This window comes from Hakea prostrata, chromosome 8 (assembly GCF_041222555.1).
Source record: "Hakea prostrata isolate BN-2017 chromosome 8, UWA_Hpros_2, whole genome shotgun sequence".
Classification (NCBI taxonomy): domain Eukaryota; kingdom Viridiplantae; phylum Streptophyta; class Magnoliopsida; order Proteales; family Proteaceae; genus Hakea; species Hakea prostrata.
This window is the reverse complement of record NC_142607.1, coordinates 26,580,596-26,595,670: the sequence shown is the minus strand read 5'-3', so window position 1 is coordinate 26,595,670 and position 15,075 is coordinate 26,580,596.

Here is a 15,075-nt window from a genome sequence, read left to right as displayed (position 1 = left end):
TTCCATTCCTCGTCCCCCGATCCTTTCCGGTATCCTTCACACTAGAGTCGCGTATCCTTGGCCCCCAACTCGCTACGGACTCATCAACCCTTTGATCATCCACTTGGTCGGAGCTCTCACGTCCTCTCACGGTTGGTTACCGGTCTTGCGCCCGTGAGCCCAAGTCTACCATATGCAACCCTACCAATTGGCCCCCACATGTGTTCCTGTCCTCTCACGGGTTGGTTACCGTCTTGAGCGCCCATGAATCCCCATTGCTCCACGGGTCGTTCGTCTCATACCCCTCCGATTAGGGTCACATACAGACATCCTAGCCAAACACTACTAGACAATCCTAGATATGTCATCCCGTTTAGAAGGTGTCCGGGGCATCTCCGACATCCCATAATATTCCCGTAGTGTCCAAGCTGTCAAGGACACCTCTCCTTTCCAACCATCTTAGCAACACTGCATCAATTCATATCATCACATATTGGTAACTTCATATTGGAAGAAATCAATAATTACAATCACTTGTATATCATTCATACATAATCAATTCAACATGAACAAGTATGCTCCGTAATCAGTTATGCACATGTATATCTTGTAAGAATCTAATTTAGGAAACATATTATGATATTCAAATATAGAAACTAGATTCATGCTATCTATGTAATTAAGGAAATAACCATCCTTACCTTTTATAACTCGCAAGAAATCCTAAGAAATCAGTAAGATCTTGGCAAACTTGAGAGAGGTCCTAAACAAGTATATACAACATATTAGGAAAGATCCCTACAAGATATCAAACATCCAAGCCACTGAGTTCTCGTCTCATTGGTCGAGTGGTTGTCGTGGTCCTTTCGTCCCAATGCGTGCCTATAAAATCGGTTTTAGATATGATCCAATTTGGTGGTTCGGGTACTATCAGGGTGACTCATCGTGTATTCTACTGGGGACCTCAAACACCAATCAATCAAGATATCAAGATCCAAATTGGACGTTACCATAATTAACTCAACCATGGATCTTGATGAATTTGAAATAGAAAACAAAGACAAGAACAATAGGAGGATGAATCATTGCTTTCTAATGAAACATGAAAACATACATAGATCTTCATGGAATAGGCTTGAGCATAAATCTAATAGGAATGAACCTACCATATATGTAACTATCATGCATCATGAAGACACATAGTATGGTGGAGACAACTAAATCTATAGGTTATGGATCATGGAAGACCTATTAACTACTAACATGATCAACATAGAGATCCAGAGATCGTTCAGATTAAGTTTCGGATTAATCATGGTTTGATCATGATTCCTTCAGCTTGCATGATCATGGTTAGATCTTGTTCTAGCCTCCATCCTTAGGATGATCTGAGACATGTTCGGATGTTTGCCGAGATGCGCTCTCTTCTCTGTCTCAACTCGGCTGGAGGAGGAGTAGCTCCTTTTGTGCGAGAGTTTCCAGATCCGTCGACCCAGGATGCGGAGTGACTTCGAGGTCTTTGGTTCGCTCCGGGTTTGAGGCAGCAAATACGAAGTGGACTCGAGATTGGACTTAAATAGAGCAAGAACAACCTAATTGCCAAAGACGACTCATTGGTCGAGTGGATTGGTCGATCGGCCCAGTCGACCAATCAGTCGACCAATGCTGACAGCAAGACCAAAACAGGGAATTGAAGGTCCAGATCAAATCCAATCCTAAAGGGGTTTTGCACACAAGTCAAGTGACTTACCTAATAGGTAGAAATGCCTTCAAACCAAGATAGAGAGCACTCCAAGTCCATCAACTAATTAGATCTTCATCAGGATTCTGTTTCCATAAATAGAACCTCATCATCAACTTTCATGGATTCAAAGCCAGACACCAAGTCCTCTACTGGGATGGCCCAAAGCTGACTTCTTACTTTACTTCGGGTCATCGGACCTACAAATAACAAGGTTTCCGGGTCAAGGTTAGGGCTGGGTTTTACACGAGGAATGGACGTATCTGAATCTGACTTGACCGACTGAGTAAATGACTTGCATTGGGCTAGGCTTTACTGTGACATGCGCCAGTACTTGACCAAATGGTGATGTGAGAGAGCGGTGACCGATTCCCCTTACCATGGTTTTGATGACTTTACCGATCTTCCCGGGCATTCCCAAGATATGGAAATGGGAGAGTGACTGACGACCCAGAGAAGTACGGTGCTATGACTTAAAGCATGTCTACCTTAGAGACCAGCATTCATAGAGTTAGGCTCATATCTCGCATCATATGTTCCATATCACATTGCATTATTATATGTTCCGAATGTGTATGATTTCTAATTATGGAATAACTTCCTTGCCGAGTTCTTCGAACTCATTCCTTTTGTGCAAATGTTTTAGATTACATTCCGTACCGAAGATTACGATGGCACCTCCTATGAGGTGGACTATGATTCCACATACTACCCTCCGGGTAGTGGCGTCGGTGAGGATTCGTATATTGGAGCCGAGGAGGATTATTATTCGCACCGGGGTTAGCCCCACGGTTGTGCGGGAGCGGCAGCCACTGGGTTTACTTCATCCGTATCGTTGAGGAGACTACTATTAGTATAGAAGAAACCCTAGCATAGTGCCCCATTCCCCTGGTGTATTTGTGGAACCATTGGTCTTGTAACTAACTTATCTTTGAGTTTATCTTTTGACACTTAGACATGTATTTGACGTTATCACACTTCTTTTCCGCTGTTCTGAGAGAGTGGTTATCATACCTTCTCTCACCCTTATGATTATGCTTTAAGGTTATTGCCTTCCGCACTCTGATTTATTTAGTCTTATCTTATTCATGATATTTAGTATTAATTGTTTTTACCATTGATTATTACTGTTCATGATTGTGTTACCGTGTATGTGGGAGGCATGGACCTCAGATCATTGATCCTTGGACTGTGGATCACATCCCGGGTATCCCAAATGGGGTACCGGCTGGGTGGATGTGACACCTATACACTACGGATTATGCAGTCTACTCGAACCTTGTCAAGTACTTCTATAGTAACCGACCTTCCTGTACAGAGGTAGACCAACGCGGTGATTCTAGGCTCGTTATTCAGTCTATGGTCAGGGGCAGAGAGAAATAAGCTTCTCCACTAGAGTAGTGGCCCAAATTCTTAATGTATGACACGTTCGGGATTCCTACAGCTGGATCCCAGTTGACATTGACATCATGGAGGCACAAAATCCATAGGAGCTTCATGAGATTTGCATGAGACTTTGGGATGATTTCCGCTGCCACAATCTACGGAGTGGCACCACTATGATCCCTTCAGCTAAAAGTATCGCTTGCATTTTCGGGTGAAATATCATTCCGAAGGCAGGGTACCACAGCAAGGTGTCGGTGATGCAAGCATTAGTCATTTACAACATCTATACTGGCTTTCAAATAGACTTGGCCTACATCATGCAGCATGTCATCATACTCTTGACACGCATCTTCCAGTACATTGATTTGATCTTGAGGATATAGAGGTGCTACCACATCCATCTAGCCGGTACCCTATTTGGTATACCCGAGTGTGTGATCCACAGCCCCGAAGATCAGTATTGAGGAAATCAACCTCCCACATTAGAATAATATAATCAAGAACAAGACTATATATATATATATATATATATATATATATAATCAGAGTGCGAAAAAAGAATGATACCAATATAATAATCAAATGTAGAGTGTAGCAGAAAATCACTCCACAGTATAACGAAAATGTAGATCGAAGTAAAAAGAAAGATTACAACTGATTCCCAAAATAAGTGGAATAGAAAAGTAGTAATCAAAACTAAACTAGTGTCTCTTCAAGCCTATAGAGATCACTTCTAAGAGTATAAATCTCAATATCTAGATAACACTGAACTAGCACATGAGTGCGACTAATCCTGGTACGATACACCATCACCATGGAATTCTTCACCATCATAGTCATCGTAGCCATCACCTTGGGCGTAGTATGCGTCATCCGCTTGGGCTTCGTAGTACTGACCTTCATAGTCATCGTAACCGCAATCACCTTCTTGGAGATATGTCTCCTCTCCTTGCGCTTCTTCATACGAGCAGTCATAATACTCTTAGCCTGTAGAGAGATCTAACAATACATAGCACAAAAGGAGTGAAATTCAAAAGAAACCAAGTAAGGCAGTTAATCCATAATAACATAAATAGCATGATTTCAAAGCAAAGTAAGATGCAATATGATATGAAACATATGATGCATTATGATTCTAGCTCTATATATGTTGGTCTCTATTGGAAGACATGCTTTAAGTCATAACACCGTACTTCTTTGGGTAGGTCTCATCACATAACGCTGTTTGGTAGTGGGTCCGGCATCCCTCAGGACATTCCATGGCTGGGGTATAGGTCACCGCTCTCTCACATCACCATTGGTCTAAGTACTGGCGCATGTCAGGGTTAAAGCCTAGCAAAATGAGAGTCTTCTACTTAGTTACATCAACTCAGATCCAGATACATCCATTCCTCTCCCTTGGCGATCCTTTCCGGTATCCTTCACACTAGAGTCCTCATAGTCCTTGACTACGGACTCATCAACTATAATATCTAGCCCTATTCTAACCCTAACCCTAACCCTAACCCGGATCCACTGTTGTATTTAGGCCCAAAGACCCGAAGCGGTGGTAAAAGAGACTTGTGGACCCTTCTGATTGATAACTATGATGCGGAGACCAAGCCCATGGACATTGACGATGATACCCATTGCTTGAATGCATTGTCAGTGTTTAAGGAAAGTCTGCGCATCGGAGAAGATTGATTTAGTTGAAGTACTTAATGACCTCCCGTGCAAAATTCGAAGGTATTCCCCAAAACTAGACTTCTTGATTGAATTGTAGAAGAAAACCTCACTCCATTCGACCTTGTATAGCCTTTCAAAACCCCACTTGAAGTTGCTGAACTAAACCTGTTTTTCTGCTGAGAAATATTTTGGTCGATCCTCTTTGGTCGATGCCATTGACCAAAGACCATCGACCAAAGTTTCCCATTCAGCCAAGTTAATGATTCCATGGAATATTCTCTTTTCTAATTATTATAACCTCGAGGCTTGAGCCCTATTGCAATCATTTTCACTCCTGAAAACGTTGGGGGAGCTTCCCAAAGCAACTCCTAGGCATATGTGAAGGATACTCCACCAAAAACACATTGTTTATCATTGATTCTTGCCTCCATCTTCAACAACAAGGTATGAATCATCATTCCACTCTCTATTTTACCTTTTTCTATTCTTTTCTATTCCTCTCTTGCTGTTGAGACATTGGAGTTGGTGCTACAACCTTGCAACCATCACTCCAAGTGTCCACTCATGCTTAACCTATGAGTTCCTTAGCCATCTATTGATGCTATGCCCCCATCTCAAGCCTAGCATATGTATTCTTTGATTTTCCTCTTAAAATCATGCCATTTTGTACAAAATTGAGTTGTATGGTATGCTATGTTCATGTTTATCACTATCATATGACTCCAATCGAATTTCTATAAGTTCCCCTAACTATTGCATGCTATTTCTATGTCAATGCAATCAATCCCAATTCATGCCATGATGCTTGTCTCTTGAACTTGATAGCTCAAATTGGGGCTTTCTATTTAGACCATTGGATTATGTTATTTTCTTGATTTATAGTGTCCTCATACTGTTCTTAAGCATTCCTCCAAGTTTCAGATTGATCCAAATCCCGGAAAACCAATTTCGGATGAAAACCCCCAAAATCCACTATTTTGTCTAGAAGAGAATTTTGGTCGATCCTCTTTGGTCGATGCCATCGACCAAAGACCATCGACCAAAGTTGTTGCTGACAGCAACTTTATCCAGTTTAGACCCATTTCACATCCGATCTTTCCGATTTCTTCTCTAACTTATTATTGATGTTTGTTTAGGGTTTTAACAATTCTTTTGGACCATTTCTTGGTATTCTCAATTCATCATCAACTCAACCCAAGGTAAGGATGGTTATCTCCATAAACAATATAGGTCATCAATTTATGAATTGTATTCTTACTTAAAGAATAGAATCTCTTGATTACTTTTAATTATCATAAGACTGTTATACATGTGTTAGGACAGTAGCATCGGAATTCTTATACTCTTGTCATGTTAAATTATTATTGATTACTTATGTCTATGATGATTCATTTCAATATCATGATTTAACTTTTATTATGAAGATGTATTAGATGCATGAGAAACGATGAACTTGATTATGTGATTGCCTACATATAACTTGGGATTGGGGAGTGTCCTATTGACCCTTCTGTCCTTGGGCATCGAAGGGAATAGTATGGGATGTTCTCTTACGGTGCCTATCGACACTTTCCCGGGTTATTGGATGACATACATAGGATTGTCTAGTTGGGTGGCTAGGATTGTCCTTGTCGTGTTAGACCCGAATCGGAAGAGCATTGAGACCGAACGACCCGTGGTAGTGTATGGTTTGATGGGCGCTCTAGGCCGGTAACCAATCCGGTAGGGGACATAAACCATGCTACGGATATCTGAAAGGGGCCATTTATTGGTAGGGTTGCAAATGGCTAGACTTGGGCTCACGGGCACTCAAGACCGGTAACCAATCCGTGAGAGGACGTGAGAGCTTCCCGTTTACTATTTGTGGATGACCAATAGGGTTGATGAGTCCGTAATCTGGGATTACACTAACTCTAGTGTGAAGGATACCGGAAAGGATCGCCGGGGGCGAGGAATGGACGTATCTGGATCTGACTTGATAAGAATGAATAGATGACATGCATTGGGCTAGGCTTTATTGTGACATGCGCCAGTACTTATTGTAAAACCCAGCCCTAACCTTGACCCGGAAACCTTGTTATTTGTAGGTCCGATGACCCGGAGTAAAGTAAGAAGTCAGCTTTGGGCCATCACAGTGGAGGACTTGGTGTCTGGCTTTGAATCCATGAAAGTTGATGATGAAGTTCTATTTATGGAAACTGAATCTTGATGAAGATCGGATTAGTTGATGGACTTGGAGTGCTCTCTATCTTGGTTTGAAGGCATTTCTACCTATTAGGTAAGTCACTTGGCTTGTGTGCAAAACCCCTTTAGGATTGGATTTGATCTGGGCCTTCAATTCCCTGTTTTGGACTTCTTTGTCGGCATTGGTCGACCGATTGGTCGATCGGGCCACTCGACCAATCCACTCGACCAATGAGTGCTGTCTTTGGCAATTAGGTTTTTCTTACTCTATTTAAGTCCAATCTCGAGTCCACTTCGTATTTGCTGCCTCCAAACTCTTTGGAACGAACCAAAGACCTCTGCAAGTCATCTCCCTTGCATCCTTGGTGATTTTCTTGACGGATCTTCGTCGAAACTCTTCCTTTTGCATCAAAAGGTATGTCTACTCTCTCTTCTTCTCCTCCATCTTTTTTTTTCTTTCCTTTTTGAGTTGAGACAGTAGAAGAGATGCTGCATTCTCTCGTTGCAAACATCTCTCGAACATGTCTCTCATGATCATCCTAAGGATTTGAGGCTAGAACAATGATCTTAACCATGATCATTGCAAGCTTTTGAAGGAATCATGATCAAACCATGATCTAATCTTTGTTAAACTTCTGATTTGAATTCCGATCTCCTTGGATCTTCTTTATTGATCATGTTAGTAGTTAATTACTGTGTTTTCTTTCCATGATCCATGATCTATCAATTTCTAGTTGTTCTCTTCTACCATACTATGTGTTCTTCATGAAGCATGGTAGTTGCATATATGGTAGGTTTTATTTCCTTATTTAGATTTATGCTTCTAAGCCTTGTTCCTTGAAGATCTAAGTATGTTTTCATGATACCTTTACCTGAAGCAATGATCCATCCTCCTATTGTTCTTGTCTTTGATTTCTATTTCGAATTCATCAAGATCCATGGTTGATCTAATTATGGTAACTTTTTGTTTCCTAATTTGGATCTTGATGTCTTGATTTGATTGGTGTTTTGAAGTCCCCTATATGTTAGAATACTACTGATGTAGTTTACCCCTTGATTAGTACCCTTTTGAACCACCAAATTCGGATTTCATATCTTAAAACTCTGTTTTTTTAGGCTTATCTACGCATTGGTCGATCGATTGGTCGACTGGACCACGTCTACCAATCCACTCGACCAATGAGTACAAAGCAACTCCGAATTGGTCCGTGTTGGATGTTTTGGTATCTTTTCTGTTAGGGATCTTTCCTAATATGTTGTATATACTTGTTTAGGACCTCCTTCTCAAGTTTGCCAAGATCTTACTTGATTTCTTAGGATTCCTTTGCGAGTTATAAAAGGTAAGGATGGTTATTTCCTTAATTACATAGATAGCATGAATCTAGTTTCTATATTTGAATATCATTGACATGTTTCCTAACTTAGATTCTTACAATGATATACTACTGTTGCATAACTTTGATTACAGTAGCATTACTTATTCATATTAAATTGATTCATGTATGATTTACTTACCAATTATATACAAAGTGATTGTAATTATTGATTTCTTTCCATATATGAAGTTACCATATATGTGATGATATGAATTGATGCATGTGTATGCTTAAGTATGGTTTGGAAAGGAGAGGTGTCCTTTTGACACTTCTGTCCTTGGACTACTACGGGAATATTATGGGATGTTTCCGGAGATGCCCTCTGGACACCTTCCTAAACTGTTGGATGACATATCTAGGATTGTCTAGTAGTGTTTGGCTAGGATGTCCTGTTATGTCGACCCTAATCGGAGGGGTATTGAGACCCGAACGACCCGTGGTAGCAATGGGGATTCATGGGCGCTCAAGACCGGTAACCAACCCGTGAGAGGACAGGAATCACATTGTGGGGGCCATTTATTGGTAGGGTTGCATATGGTTAGACTTGGGCTCACGGGCGCTTAAGACCGGTAACCAACCCGTGAGAGGACGTGAGAGCTTCCCGTTTACCATATGTGGATCACCAATAGGGTTGATGAGTCCGTAGTCAGGGACTATGAGGACTCTAGTGTGAAGGATGCCGGAAAGGATCGTCAGGGACGAGGAATGGACGTATCTGGATCCGACTTGATGTAACTAAGTAGAAGACTTGCATTTGGCTAGGTTTTACCCCGACATGCGCCAAGTACTTATACCAAATGGTTGTGAGGGAGTGTGTTGACTTAACCCCATGCCATGGTTTGTCCTGAGGGATGAAGGACCCATTACCAATCAGCTGCTCAAGACCGGTGAAATGATCCGTGAGAGAATCCAAGATATCTTAAATGGTTGAGGATGTGAGTGGACTTTCCTAAAGAAGTACGGTGCTATGACTTAAAGCATGTCTGCCAATAGAGACCAGCATACATAGAGTTAGATTCATTCATTCATTGTTTGTCTCATATCATATTGCATTTATGTTTGTTCTGGAATCCTACCATTTATGTTATTATGGATTTTTATCGCCTTTACCGAGTTTCTTTGAAACTCATTCCTTTATTGTACAATGTTTGTTAGACTATCCTGCAGTGTACCGAGTACTATGACGGTCCCTATGAAGAAGCGCAAGGCGAAGAGGCATATCTCCAGGAAGGTGATTGCGGTTACCACAATTACACTGAAGATCCCGCGAGTGGTTATGCTCCGTACGATGCTTAGTCCGACCATTGAGTGGAAGCGTCCTTGTGCCATTTATGAGATTTACACTTATAAGGATGTTGTCTATAAAGTGGAGAACAATTTAGTTACCCAATGTACTTGCTACTGGGATTAGAATTTGTCTAGTTTATTCTTTTATAGCTACTTTTCCGCTGGTTGTAGAGTGGGATTTTTGCCTCACTTTACTTATCTGTTTGACACTCTGACTATATCTATTATTCTGATTCATTTATGATTCATTCTTTCTTTATTGGATCTATGGTTTATCTTCCGCACTTTTATTATGATTGTTCATGATTATGTTATTGTTTATGTGGGAGGTTGATCACTCGATACCTGATCTTCGGGCTGTGGATCACACTCTCGGGTATGCCAGATAGGGTACCGGCTGGGAGGACGTGACAAAAATTGTGGGGCCCCTTAGTTGAAGACTTGGTGTTTGATTCCGAGCCCATGGACATTGACGATGGTGCCCCTTACTTGGATGCACTGTCAGTGTTCGGTGAGAAGCTGCACCTAGAAGAGGGGAAGTTTAGTTGAAATACTTGATGCGCTTATGGACTTGATTCAAAGGTAATACCCTAATCTAGACTTGTTGATTGACTTTAGGAGAAAACCCACTTGAGTTCGAGTTGTTCTGGCCTTTCAATTCCCTGTATCAAGCTTGTTGTACTAGCTTGTTCAACTGGGCCAGTCGACAAACCCAATTGACCAAAGGATTCCCAAATCTGAGAATTTGATGCTTTTTGGATATTCCACTCTCTACTTAAGTGAACCTCATGAATTGAACCCTATTCTACTCATTTGGACTCCTGAGAACGAGGGGAGAGCTTCCCAAGACATTCTCTTGGTAGTGTTGAAGGAATATTGCATCAATCATTACCTCTCATCCTCAAAATCATCTCTAAGGTATGCTTTCTCTCTCTTACTCTCTATTCTACTCTAATCGCTTCTCTTACTTGCTGTTGAAACCATGAAGTTGGTGCTGCAACCTTGCAACCACCACTTCATGTGTTCTTTCCTTGCTAATGCATAAGTCCCTTCCATTTCTACCTATGATATGCTCTCATTTTGATTCTTGTCTATACATTTCTATGTTTATCTTCATAGCAACTTGTTATCTTGTCCTAAACTAATTTGTGAAGCATGCTTTTAGGCTAGCAATTGATTCTAATCTAGTGATTAACACTTTCCCTAGCTGATTCCCTAGTTTCCCTTGGAATTGCATTTGATTTCATTTGAAAACTATGATTCTAGTATATAGAACCTAGGGTTTCAATTTGGGGATTCCTATTTAGACCATTGGATTATGCTAATTACTTGCTAGATAGTATTCTTATACTGTTACTAACAATCCCTCCAAATTTTGGAGTGATCCGAGCTATGGAAGTTAGGTTTCTGATCAAAATCCACTATTCAGCACCGATGTCACATCCCGCAAAATCCACCCAGGGGGTACCCTATCTAGATTACTCAGGGAAGTGATCCACGGTCCCGACGATCCAGTTTAGGAACGATCATAACCACTTAGCACAATAATATAATCAAAAAGCAAGAACAAATCTTTGTATTCAAGTAATTTAATAATAAAAGTCAAGAAAGGATCACAAAAGAACATCAGAGTACGGAAATGATACCAATAGAATAAATAGTCAAAGTACAAAATGAAGGGGGAAACCCATTCTACAATAACAGTGGAAGGCAGATCGAAATAAAGTAAAGGTTACAACCAGTTCTCAAAAGAAGGGAAAGAAAAAGGTAAGCAACTAAGCTACAGTTTCTTCTCACTTATACAATGTTTCCTCAATAACACAAGAACAAGAAACTAGACAAGGCTGCATCCGCTCTTGAAAAATGTCAATCTCATACTGATAGTCTTCACCAACGTAGTCACCATGATCAGTAGTGTATGAGCCATCAATTTGGTCTTCATAGTGTTGACCATCAAAGTCAATAGTAGTAGTACCTGCAAATAAGTCTAGCAAAAGATGTTGCAAAAAGGAGTGAGTTCAAAAGAACTCAGCAAGGCAGTTATACCATAATAACACAGATACATGATACAAAGCATAGCATGATGCAAGATGATATGAAACAAATGATTCAAATATGATTATAACTCTACCTATGTTAGTCTCTATGGTAGATGTAAAACCCAGCCCTAACCTTGACCCGGGAACTCTTGGAGACTTTCCCTAGAGCTCTCTCACCTTTGGAAGAAGTTGGAATGAGGTTGGAATGTGAAAATGAGGCTTATAATGCGAATTTTCGCATTCTGTCTGCATTGGTCGACTCATTGGTCGACTGGGTCAGTCGACCAATCACTCGACCAATGGTCACAGAGACCTCATTTGCTGTTGAATTTTTGGAAAATGTGATTTTTGCCTTATGGATTATTGTTTGATGACTATATGGATATATTTGAGCATGATTTAAGTTTTCAAATCATTTGGACTTGTGGTTTATGTTGAAACTTCGAAATTCGGTATTTTGATGTTCTCGGTTTTGCAGAATGGTTACTCTGACAAGTGGGCGTGGTGAATCCAGTGGTCAAGGAGGTGGTGAAATACCTCAGGGAGGTGGTGAAATACCTCATGGAGGTGGTGAGATACCAAATGTTGATCAGGGTACCCATGAGATACCTGGTGCCCCGAATGTTGGAAGTTTCCGAGATATTGCCAATACTATGGGCAATATGATGCGAAGACAAGCAGCTCAGTTCAACCAGATGTTGGTGGGTTTCATGACTCTGCATAATGAGACCCGGGCTGGTGCTAATGTGAATCCTCATGCCGCAGTCCTGAATGCGGGAGGTTTAGCTGGAACTCCTCATACTCGCCTAATGGAGAGTTTTCTGAAGATGCAAGTACCCACTTTCACTGGAGTTACCAAGGACCCCTTGTTTCCTAACAAGTGGCTTCGTGAGTTGGAGAAGGCTTTCCGACATCCGCAATGCTCGGAAGCTCGAAGATTCTCGTTTGGTCTGAACGTGGTTGCGACAAGAAGCCGATGCATGGTGGATCTCCACTCGGCCCGTTTTGGAAGGTTTGCATGCAGGAGTTGTAACTTGGGAGCTGTTTAAAGAGGCTTTTTGTATGAACTACTTCCCGAGGCGGTAAAAGATGTGAAGGAAGCCGAGTTCATGATTCTTACTCAAGGATCTCTGTCCGTGTTGGAGTACCAACGAAGTTCGAGGAGCTTCATTTCTTTGCTCCGGATTCTCCGAAGGATGATCTCGCCAAAGCGAAGAAGTTCTTCAAAGGACTCGCGCCCGCCATTAAAGCTTACCTCACAGTCCCAGCCTATAGTGAGCTATGCTCAAGTGGTGCAGAACTCGAAGAAGTTGGAAGAAACAGAGAAGGAAAGTGCTCGTGTGCAAAAGCCCTGGCAGTCAAGGAATTCTAGTTTGGTGGATCGTAATGACCGTCGTTTTGTGAGACCTACACCCTACCCCACTCCTACCTTTCGGGCTAAGAGTGTAGGTCGTAACACGGGTTTTCAGCAGCCCGGCCAGTTTAGACAAGATGGCGGAAACCGACCACCATCAAGTGCAAGTGCAAGTGCAAGGCCTTTTGTTCGAAAGCCCTCTGTTGCAGCCACCCCCGTTGGATCCAAAGCAATCCCGTTTGATTCTACCGCAAGCAAGCTGGTCATTTCGCTCGTGCCTGTCCGAAGCGGCCGCCCAGCAGCCCGCCCTGATGGTGAAGAGTGCTCCCGCTCCTCCGTCTCGGTAGAGTTTTCAGTATTTCCAAGGCCGAGCAGATCCAAGCCATGAAGTGATTACAGGTACATTGTTAGTTGCTTCTATTTCTGCATTTGTCTTATTTGATACGGGTGCATCTCATTCGTTCATGTCATCTCGCATTCATCAAGAAGACTAACCTAATCCCCGAGAAGTTGTCTAGTTGTTTATTGATTAGTACACCTACTGGTCCTCATGTGAAACTAGATAAGGGGTTATCTAAATGTCCTGTGTTGATTGGTGAGAAGAACTTGGAAGCCAATTTTGTAATTCTTGACATGAAGGACTTCGATGTTATTTTGGGAATCGATTGGTTGACAGCCCACAAAGCCGTGTTCCTTTGTTCCTCAAAGAAGATTCAGTTCCATATTTGTGGAAGTCCGGTCTTTGAATTTCAGGGTGAAAAGAGAAGGGTTTGTAAGAAGGTGCTGTCATCGCACCGATGCAAGTCTATGCCCTAGTGGATGATGCTTCATCCGAAGGCAAGGGTATAGTGGAGAAAAGAGTCGATGAAGTCGTGGTTGTCTCCGACTTTGTTGATGTCTTCCCCGATGATCTATCAGGAGTGCCTCCAGACAGGATGTCGAGTTTTCTATTGATCTCGTCCCCGGTGCCGCTCCGGTATCTAAAGCTCCGTATAGGATGGCTCCTACCGAGTTGAAAGAGTTGCAAAATCAGTTGAATGAGCTCATTGATAGAGGTTTCGTACAGCCTAGTGTGTCACCTTGGGGAGCTCCGGTCTTGTTTGTCAAGAAGAAAGATGGTAGTATGCGCTTGTGCATCGACTACCGTGAGTTGAATAAGTTGACTATCAAGAATAGATACCCGCTGCCCAGAATTGATGATCTCTTCGATCAGTTGAAGGGTGCAGTTGTGTTCTCAAAGATTGACTTAAGGTCCGGATATCACCAATTGAAAGTGAAGTCTAGTGATATCTTCAAGACAGCTTTCCGAACGCGGTATGGTCACTACGAGTTTAGAGTCATGCCCTTCGGATTGACCAATGCTCCTGCGGTGTTCATGGACCTCATGAACCGAGTATTTCATGATGTGCTTGATAAGTTTGTGATTGTTTTCATTGATGACATCTTGATCTATTCGAAGAGCGAAGAAGAGCATGCGAGTCATCTAAGTTTCACTTTGCAAAGGTTGCGAAAAAAGAAGTTGTTCGCTAAGTTTAGCAAGTGTGATTTCTGGCTTAAGAGAGTGGTATTCCTTGGTCATGTAGTTTCAGCCGAACGTATTCGTGTCGATCCTGAAAAGGTCCAAGCTGTGGCTGATTGGGAAGACCGAAGTCAAGAACGGAAATAAGAAGTTTTCTTGGATTGGCGGGTTACTACCGAAGGTTTATTGAGAACTTTTCTCGGTTGGCTGCTCCTATGACTAAGTTGACCAGAAAGAAGAAAAGTTTGTTTGGTCCGATGCCTGTGAGAAGAATTTCCAAGAGTTGAAAGATAGATTGACAAGTGCCCCGGTTTTGACTATACCTGATAGTTCCGGTGGTATGACAGTTTATACCGATGCGTCAAAGATTGGTTTGGGTTGTGTACTGATGCAACATGGCAAGGTCGTAGCCTATGCTTCTTGGCAATTGAAGGATTATGAGCGGAATTACCCCACTCACGATCTAGAACTTGCCGCCGTTGTCTTTGCTTTGAAGATTTGGAGACATTACCTTTACGGTGAGAAGATTGCCATTTTCACGGATC